Source organism: the organism of the source record quoted next, unplaced genomic scaffold (genome assembly GCF_019419815.1).
Source record: "Pyrus x bretschneideri cultivar Hongxiangsu unplaced genomic scaffold, Pyrus_bretschneideri_v1 Contig47, whole genome shotgun sequence".
NCBI classification, from domain to species: Eukaryota; Viridiplantae; Streptophyta; class Magnoliopsida; order Rosales; family Rosaceae; genus Pyrus; species Pyrus x bretschneideri.
Window position 1 is genome coordinate 474,822 of NW_025999784.1, and position 10,338 is coordinate 485,159.

The window sequence follows — 10,338 nt, forward strand, 5'->3', positions numbered from 1 at the left end:
TTTAGTTGTTGTTCTTCTCCTTCAATGCTCTCCTTAGTTTGCTTTGTTTTTTCTTTTCTCAGATTTCCTTCATTTTCTTTGCTTATATTGCACCTTATCTGCTTGCTGAATCCCATCAAACTTGGAAAAATTTTGGGTTATCTTCATCACTACCATATTCACTATCTACAAAGTCATTGTCTTCTTCAGCATCTTTTTCATCATTTTCTTCATTGTCTCCTTCAAAATCGACAGGTACATAAAAAAAGGTATCACCGTCTTTCCCATCACCTTCTTCATTGTAATCTTCAACATGTACATTTCCTACATCTTCTTCACCAACTTGTACACCTTCTTGAAGAACTTGTACATCTTCTAGACCACCTTGTTCAGCAACTTGTACATCTTCTAAACCTCATTCTCGAGTAACTTGTACATCTTCAACCTAATTCACACATGTAGCACCCACCTCAGTCACACTTGTACCAGCCACCTCAGCCACACTTGTACTAGCCACCTCTTCTTGGTGTAAACCATCATTCAAGCACATAACAATCACCTCTTCTTCAACAGATACCTTATTATTATCCTAGGGTCCTTCGATAGCTAGCAACCCCTTTCTTTTTCTTGGTTTACAAGTTATTACCCTAAAATCCCCTTCTTCATCACTTAATTCCTTAATAACCAATATGCTTGGACCGGTGCACTCCATAAACTCCATAAACTATTGTTCCTTGGCGAGGGCTTCTTCTGCAGACAATTCTTCAATGTACATGTCTAACACTCCAGCCTTTGGAACAAAGTTGCACATCTTCTGTACATTGGCATCACTCTGAATGTGCTTCAAACCATTACAAATGTCCATGTTAGGAATCTTGTAATAGTAGTTCATGAACATCTCACTATATCCTAGAGCTTCCACCATATCATCTATCACATGGAGTGACATTAAGTCTTTGTCGCAATCATCTATATATGCAACTTCCCCCCCCCCTCCCATAGTAGTATTCATTACCAAGCTCCCCACCATGATGCAAACGAATGGACAATAGGTCTGGATAACCTGAAAAGAAAAAAAAAAAAAAAAAAAAAAAAACCTAGTTAAAACCCTAGTTAGTGCAACCAACAAACCCTAGGACCACAACCCACCCCAAATGCAAACAAAGCAAAAGAAAAAGCGCACCACAAGGAAAAAGCTGAACCCAAATTAGAACAAGCACCAAATTTTTGATTAGACAATTATCCAAAGCATAGTAAACAAACTACCTTTTTCTCGACAGCAATAAACAAAACACCCAAAGGACCCTCATTCTCCAACATATTAGTAAGCATTTTGAATAAACAATCAACAAAACCCACCCATCGCCAACAAAGATTTTGGAATCAACAAACCCAAAAGAACAGGAATAAAAAAGGGAAGCAACAAAGCACAAAACAAACTGAAATTTGTGCTTACAATAGGTAGGCATCGTTTCCTCTAGATCCTTGTTCACATTCCACCCCATTTCGAATCCTTTTAAATACTATTAAATCCTTCAGAAACCAGTGAAACTTAGGGTTTTCAACAAAATGAACAAAGGGAAGGTAGGCGATGACGAGACGAACTTAGGGTTCTCTGAACGAACTATTGATCGCGATTTGGGGTGGGTGATACGAAATTAGGGTTAGGGTTCTTCTTTGATTTGGGAATTGGAGCGAAATTGAAATGGAATTGCACGGTTGGGGCTTTAGGCTTCAATTTGAATTGCACGATTTACAAGGCAATTTTTTTTTTCAATTTTTAATTTTTTATTGTAATATACACATGTCATCCTTTTAGATGATCCACGCGTTTCAGAAATCAATGTGGAAGTCCATATATGAAAGGAGTGGGACCCATCATAAGCCAAGTCAGCATTTAATGGAGGAATTGACAGACAAAGTAACAGAGGTATAACTGCAACAAATTCGTAAGATAAGGTATGACATTAAAATGTTTTAAAGATGAGGTATAAAACTGTGGTTGGTCTAATAGCTGAGATAGTTTTTTGTAATTTACCCAAATATTTTATTTTGAAGAATTGCCATTCGGTTGTGGAGTAAATAGTAAGCTGCATTCAGTTAATGGTTATTAAATAGGGACTTCAATGAGAACCACCAAAGGCCACAACTAGGTTGTGTTTCTTCATTAGTCTAGTTTTCTAAGGCATTCACGGATAACTACGTATTTATATACTTGAGAATATGATGGGTATGAATTGAATATTTGGGATTCTCTTGATCTAAAAAGGCATATACTTGCAAGTGATAGATTGCTTGGTGATTAGGACATTCTTCTTTAACCCATTGCGTTTTGAGGATGAAACTTTCCTTCCCCTTAGTATAGTTTAATGTAGAGTATCGAAAAAAAGGACATATATATATATATATATACCTACCTGTTTCGGATATACATATATAAATACTGCTACGAAGGAAGAATGCATACATTTTTCAAGATTATTCTCGTCATTTTTTCCGAACTAGGGTTCATACTTCATGAGTTTTATAGAACATGGAGGCAAAAGTACTGAGCTTTTTAGGGGGAAAAAAATGGACACATGCTTTGGCTGGTGTATGTTGATAGGATAATTGGTTCTAAACCTAGATTCCTTGCACAAACATATTTGTATAAGTTGCTTACGTTCATTTTACATATTCCTCTATACAAAGAAGTTTATACTTTTCTTTGCCCAAATTGATTGGACTGATGGAGAACAACGTGAATGAAGAAAATATCTTCCATGCATGATGAACGCTTTATTTTCTTTGGCATGATGCACGTTTATTTGAACTTTCAAGTTCAACTAATTAGAGTTGACCCTACGATTGTGGATCTTTCTACAGGATTTCAGTCGTCTGTTTTTATTTCGGTGAAATGTACATGAACCCTTAGAGGACCCCCAATATATCAAAAAATAATAATGTTTGAATAGTATTCCATGCAAAATATGTTGAAATTGATGTCTTAAACTGTAAATAATAGTATTTCATGCAATATGCATGTATTGTAAATGTTTTTAACCAACTTAACTGCAAACTCTGTAGCAGGATACTATTATTTACAAGTCGGAGTCATATTTTATTCCCGTGAAAAATGCATTGCATCCCATATAACTTCTGGAGAAATTGAATAGTAACCATGTAGTTTACAATGGTGTCCCGATAAAGGGCCAAAAGAAGCTTCTGTTCTGGTTTTAGAAAGTTTGAGACAAGTTATGTAGTGTGTGGTTTTTTGAGGCCAAATAATAATCTAATCCTAATTTACAAAGTCAATGTTGGACCTGGGGATATTTTTCTATTATAGTTTCACGATCACCCATCACATTCTAAGCAAATTCTCATTGACTTCAAATTTATAGCTCAAATTGACGAGAGAGGTGAGATCACAGAATCACATGCCCGTAATCCACAAGTTTATCCTTCTTTGAAGCAACCAAGTTAACCAACCAACCACTTTGTAAGTTCCAACAAAAGAATTTCTGAATATTATAAATTTTTTATTATTGAAAAATATACGTGGGATCCATCTTCCATGGATCACTCATCATCAAAGTGGCCCTTGGCCCTTCAAAACAACATAGGAATAAATGCGTATCTCTTATCAAATTTTATAGCAAATAGAAGTGAAAAGAAAGTCGTAATAATTCAATTAATCCTTAAGCAACATTGCGTCAGTCAAGCCATGTATCTATATCTATATATATGTGTGTGTGTGTGTGTGTTTGTGTATGTATAGATATATCTCTGTCTCTATATGTGTGTGTGTGTGTGTGTGTGTGTGTGTGTGTGTGTGTGTGTATCTATACAACTACAAAGTGATCTTTCAATCCATAAAACTATAAATCTTATTAACCTACGGTGTCACCATAAACATATAGACAACTAGTGTTTGACATAAACCCCCTATGGATTCAACCAAGAAAAAAAACATACTCCCTTCTTGAAGCCACACCAAAATGTAAATGCCTATAGACTCTGTGCAAAAGACACAATAACAATACCAAAGCTAGCTTTTTGTTTAGCGGTAATTGTTTGTTAGATGTTTTAATTTTTTTGTTTAGTGGTAATTGTTTGTTATATGTTTTAATTTTTTAAAAGATACGAGAACGATCTGTATTTATATTTATGGTTATTTCTAATACTTATAGTTGGCCGGCTGGTGCTCATAAACAGCACCTTATTCCTAATCCTATCTAAATAAGATCTTCTAGAAAACTAGGAAACAAAATAACTAATGAATAGCTTAAAATTACAATCCTAATCTAACTAGGCAATCAGTTAGAAACCCTCCACGTTTTCAAGACCAAATCAACATGAAATATGGTCCAAAAGGTCTTGTTTTAAAGATCGGAACGTCCTCTACAACTTTGTACCCAATTCCAGAAAATGCCATCTTGATGCTCAAAAGTCACAACTAAGACCAACAGATCAATCTGCTAGCACTGCCCGCTAGTCCTTTAACCTATCGCCACAATCAAATGCCTTGGAATTAAATGGTGAAATTCTGATACAACCTTCTTGATAGACTCGTGAATCTACTCTAATTGGAAATTCTCTAAAACTCCATCATCTCATCACTTATTGCATAGAGTAAAGTCATCCCTGCATCAATATCGTTTGTAAAACGAAAACGAGTCTGTATTTTTAGTAATACATAGGGAAAAACCTAAATTTACGATGTGGCGTGGCCGATATTCTACTATTCGAATGAAGAAGTTCGATCCTGATAAAGATATAAATCAAAGCACACTGTTCCACTTGGTACACATATCAAATACTGTTCCACTTGGTACACATATCAAATACTGTTCCACTTGGTACACATATCAAATACTGTTCCACTTGGTACACATATCAAATACTGTTCAACTTGGTACACAATTCATTGTCATATATAAATGATATACAAATCCTAACAGTTGCATGCTATAAATTTTGATACTCTATTCATGAAACTTGAATTGAATTCTCTCAACCTCCCACCTCATTAAAATGCATGCCAAAGCATTTAGTGGCATACCTACGTTTAGATGATTAGCCTCTAAATCTGGGTAAAGAGAAAGGGCTCTCAGATTACTTTCTTCCAGACCCAACACATCGAGGAGAAAGCATATATTCAAGCTCCATGAACATTCATTATATTGCTTCCCTGCAAACCAAACTCCGTTCAAGTGCACCTTATTTATGATCACATTCAATTTTCCTCTGCCTTAAAAGATATCAAATCTTTTGTGGCCTTTATCATTGATTGATATATGTTAATAGACTTTACCTTTCTTAATTTTGTTGTCATAAACTTAAACCTCCTTAATTTTATTGTCATAAACTTAACATGTGTCAATCAATGGTAGAGGCCACAAAGAAGCTACATACAAAATGAGTACATAAGATTTAAACTTGCCTTAGAACCATTCAAGAAGCCATTCATTTCTATTTTCTTGTACAACGAAATATAGAGGCATAAATTAAATGTGAATTTTAAAGCAACCCCATCAGTAAGTTTTGCTCAAAATTTTTTTAAAAGAAGGATCATTTCAATATTTATCCTTTCAGATATTGCAACCACAGTTCACTGAATGTTATGGAATTTTATTATGGCCATGTGCGTTGGTGTTTTTGACCGCTATTACATTTGGACTCCACATGCATACAAGAATGGTGAAAAATTGCCCATGCGCATGCAAGTGTGCGAGGGTTTAGAGTCTAGGGTTTTGGGATTGCGACAACTCATACTATTCTTTTATGCCAGGACATTGCGTCGTTTGTAAAGAATCATGAGGAAGTTCATCCTAAAATATCAAGACACAAACTATTTGAGGATGAGCGAAGCAATTCCCTTTATGTGATTAAATTTAAATGTTTTAGGCCGTTTTGAGTAAAATAACAAAAAAACTAATTAATGTTACATGTACCACATTTACTAATACGACCACAATCACATATATCATTATGATGGGATTGGAAATTATATAAGACCAACCAATCATATCTGTCACAAAGATGGGATTGAGATTTATATAAGACCAACTTTTATCGGGTTGATAATAAACAAAAGAGTTTGCTTTGTGGACAAGGATAAATTGTTTCACGTGACATGAGATTTTTTTTCACATGCAAAAATGCACGTGTGGGTCGAGTGGGCATTTGAGATTTTTTTCTTGTATTCACTGTTTACTCAACCCTTGTTTTTATGAAAGAATTTATGATTTCGATCATGATATTAAGGTATGAAGAGGGGTAATCTTGATTATTAACAGCCACCTCATGCACATTAGCCAGAGTGGAAGTGTTTCCTGTGTAAGAGTATGTTATGCGGAAACCAAATAGTTCACGATATCAATTAACCACTAATCTGAAGAAGCCATTGCAGCAAGGAAATAGGATTCGTCCACTTTCAACACTCACTGTATGCACTACTCCATCGATGGGGCCCGAGGATCCTTCTGTATTTCGTAAAAAATGTGAGAGCAGGGACCCTATTTATACTGGAGATGATGGGTGCTCAAACTGATCCTTATCACTGTAAAATTATAGTATCCATATCATAATACACAAACCTATTCACATCAGGACTTCTTTAGCTACATTATCTGTCTACATACATTCCCTAATAGCTTACAAGTATAGTTGATCCTAACCTCTTGTGATCCCAAGACTTTAAACACGTGAAAAACAAGTTTGCAGCTTTAATAAAGCTAACATTCTGCTATACTTTTGCTCTCGATTCTCCTCTCTGCTACAATTTAGATATGGAAAATAAAATATTACTTCTACAAAAATTGATAAAAATAAAACCACGAAATCATTAGTGGACTCTTGCTCTCCCAGGTCCAACCCCAGTAATTTATGCGAAAAGGAAAAAGCACAGTTACCTCTGGATCCAATTTTTGTTCAGCACAAAATATTTCTACTACTCATTACACTATGATAAGTTTTTCGAGGCCATACTAGTTTATGGATTTGAATCCTCTCCTGAGCTAATGGAGAGGATCCTGCTGACCCATCATCGTGGACTGTTGGATTTTTATTCAACGGCTACGATTATTATAACTTTAAAAGGATCCCCTGTTTGTGACCGTTGGATAAAAATCTAACGGTCCACGATGATGGGTCAGGAGGACCCTCTCTATTAGCTCAAGAGAGGATCCAAATCCCTAGTTTATAAACTACATATGAATTTTTTGTCTTCAATTGGTCGTCAAAGCCATTCATAACACGTGGAGTAATAGTAATACATAACGTAACCGTGTTGCTGGTACACAAAAATTTCTCATGTTTTAGGCTTAGGGTTTAGGCAAGTTTTTAAATAAGTTTGTGCCAATTAGTATTATGCGGTCTCATGGTATTCATCTTCACTTGTAAGAGAGAGGTCTTAGCTAGGTTCGATTCTCACCAAAGATGGATTTGAACCACATTATTGGTAGTTCATTGTGAGACTAAGCCCACCCACTCCCCCTTAGTGTAGATACTATTAAAAAAAAAGTTTGTAAACCAAACATTCAGGTGGGTAGGGTTGGATTAATAATTTGGTGCCTCAGTGCTTCCTAATGTGGTTTAATCATAAAGCCATCAAGCTGGTTTGTTACTTAGGGCTCGAATTGAAATGTCCTTATTTGGTTTCTCTTTAAATTAAGCAGCACATGGAATGAAAAATTAGAGGAGCCATTAAATGTGCCTCCATTAGTGTGTGATAAAGATCGAAGACTACGCCCTACAGATTAATGGCCATGATTACTTCTGCTCCAACCATATGTAATCAAGCAAATGCATGCATGGCAACCAACATATGCAACTTTTCTTGAGAACTCCATTTGAGTTTGATTGAGGCTTATCACTTATGGTTTGGAAAAGAACTGCACATGCATTGTTTTTTCCTTTCTTTTGCTCAAGATACTTTTGATGTAGTTGTTTTGTTGTGTGGATTCATAAATACAATGTTTTTGAGAATTTCAATCAACTGAGAGAGTTTCTTGGGCGTCATCAGTTGTTATAATTATACGTACAGTTATGTGCTAAGACAAATAGACATATAGTTGTATACCACATTAACTGGTGATATGACCAAGTGTTTTCATTGTAGAGCTTTTGTGAGACAATTTGTGGAGGAGTCGAAAACATTGCTATCTGGGACCACTGGAGCTTCTTCCACCCATGTGTGTTGTCAGGCTAACGAAATTGCTTATTGCCTGGCTCACTAGGCTCTTCGTTTTGGTATGTTGTACCTGGTTTGAAGAACCTTCGGACTTCATCTTAGACTTATTTTTAGAAGAATGTTGTAGTTAGTGGGTTGTTGTTGCCTCCTTGTATTGTTGTTGTTCTTATCAACGAAATTGTCGATTTTTATCTATAAAAATTGATGCTTATTGGGTGTACAGATGTACATAATTATGTGTCTAGTTACATGATAAGAGATATAGACATATAATCGTATACAACATTACTAGAACGGCAGATTTTCTCCAATGGGTGGGTGAGATTCCCATTTATGGATGATGTGCAAGACATAAATATGAAAACAGCCTCCCTATGAATTATAATGGACACAAGTTGAGAGAAAATTTACTTATTTCTGTGTGACATTAGTTAGGACTGCTTCAAATATTTTCAGAATCAAGGAGGTCGTGGGTCTCTGTTTCGAGTGTCTTCAGCTACCACGAAAGGGAAATCAGCCTGGATATAATTGGCCTAAAACTTGCAATGTCTATTATTTTGCTGAAGTTACAGAATTTAGATCCGTGCAAGGAACTAAAAATAGTTTATCTAGGTATTCAGAAAGCACAAGCCTTGTTCGGTATTGTTTTCTTTTCTTTTCTTTTTTCAGTAAAAAATATTTTATTTCAAAGTTAAAACAGTAAAAAGTGTTTAAAATCAAATCAAAAGCATTATGTTTATTTTAAAAGCAGTAGCCTTGTGAGAATACAACACCCTTTAAAAGCAACGTCTAATTTGCTTTTGAAAACTGCTTTCATTAAAATCGAAACAGAGCATTTAATGAACATTTTCAGTTCTCGTACTATCCTTACTTTGAAGAATGAATTTTCTTACCATCTCGTGTTTTACACTCCTTTACTCTTTATCCAACAAACCACCACCACCACCACCTACCATTGACGCAGACCACCACCACCACCACCATTGTCGTCACTACCATCGTTGCCACCACCTCATCACCGTTGTTCCCCCTACACCACCACCTTGGCAATGACCACCCTAACCTCGTTATATTAAGGAAATCTTATTTACTTCCTCTTTCCTTGAATTAGGAGTTCATAAATTTATCTACATTAATGTTTTATTTTTCTGGCAGAATAAACAACTGTAGTAGTAACAATGGAGACTGCAACTTGGCCTGCAATCTAAAGATGCATATTGATTTGCAAGGCCCCTAACTATGAATGCAGGTTCTGACTTCTGATATGTATCAGCAACATCAAAGAGGCCCCTTGACCTTAACTAGAACCCAAGTGCTCACCTGCCCATGATTGCTGTGGAGGATTAGGGTTGTAAATCGGTTCGACACAGTTAAAATTCATGCTATGTTCGTTCATTTTCTTAAACCCTAATACTTAACCTGACTTGATTTCTCTACCTGTGCCAAAAGTTGACTTTGATATGGAGGTGGAACTTCTCACTATGATGAATGCAGTAACTATGGATATGATGCAGGAAACGGATTGGTATAATGTAAAGGGGTTGCCCCTCCCATCCAAAACACAAAAACTACAAACTCTGAATCAGTAGCAGAGAAGGCCTCATGTTAAAGTTTCAATGCCAACTTGTGAGAAATTGGAAAATAAGATAGGTTGAGGAAACAAATCGGAGAGATGGAAAGAGAAGTAAGTCGCTAGCCATGAATCTTCTCATACGTAAAAACTACAACAGTAGGAAGGGAAAAGAATACAGCAGTGCATCTGGTATAATCGTAGACGTGAAAAAGATGAAAGAAAAAGGTAGATAAGAGTGGCTACTGAAAATACAATAATGCTGTTTCCAGAAATAGTACTAAACAGTTAAAACTCGCCACACAGTAATGGTGTTTCCAGAAATAGTACTAAATAGTTATTGTCACAATTAAAAGCCTATCCACCAAAATCATAAATTGAAGCATCAGACATTGTGATCAAGTTCAAATCAAAACGTACCTCCATATGAACACTTGAGACGAGCTGCAAGGAATAGTCCTGCACCAACTTCACACACGTATGAACACTTGCCATTGGGATCTCCCCGAATGACAACCAGAAACACAAAACAGCAAACGACAAAAAGTAGAATATATGAACCTTATAAATCCATAACATGCTGGCAACAGACGAATTTTGCGTGAAATGGCACTCC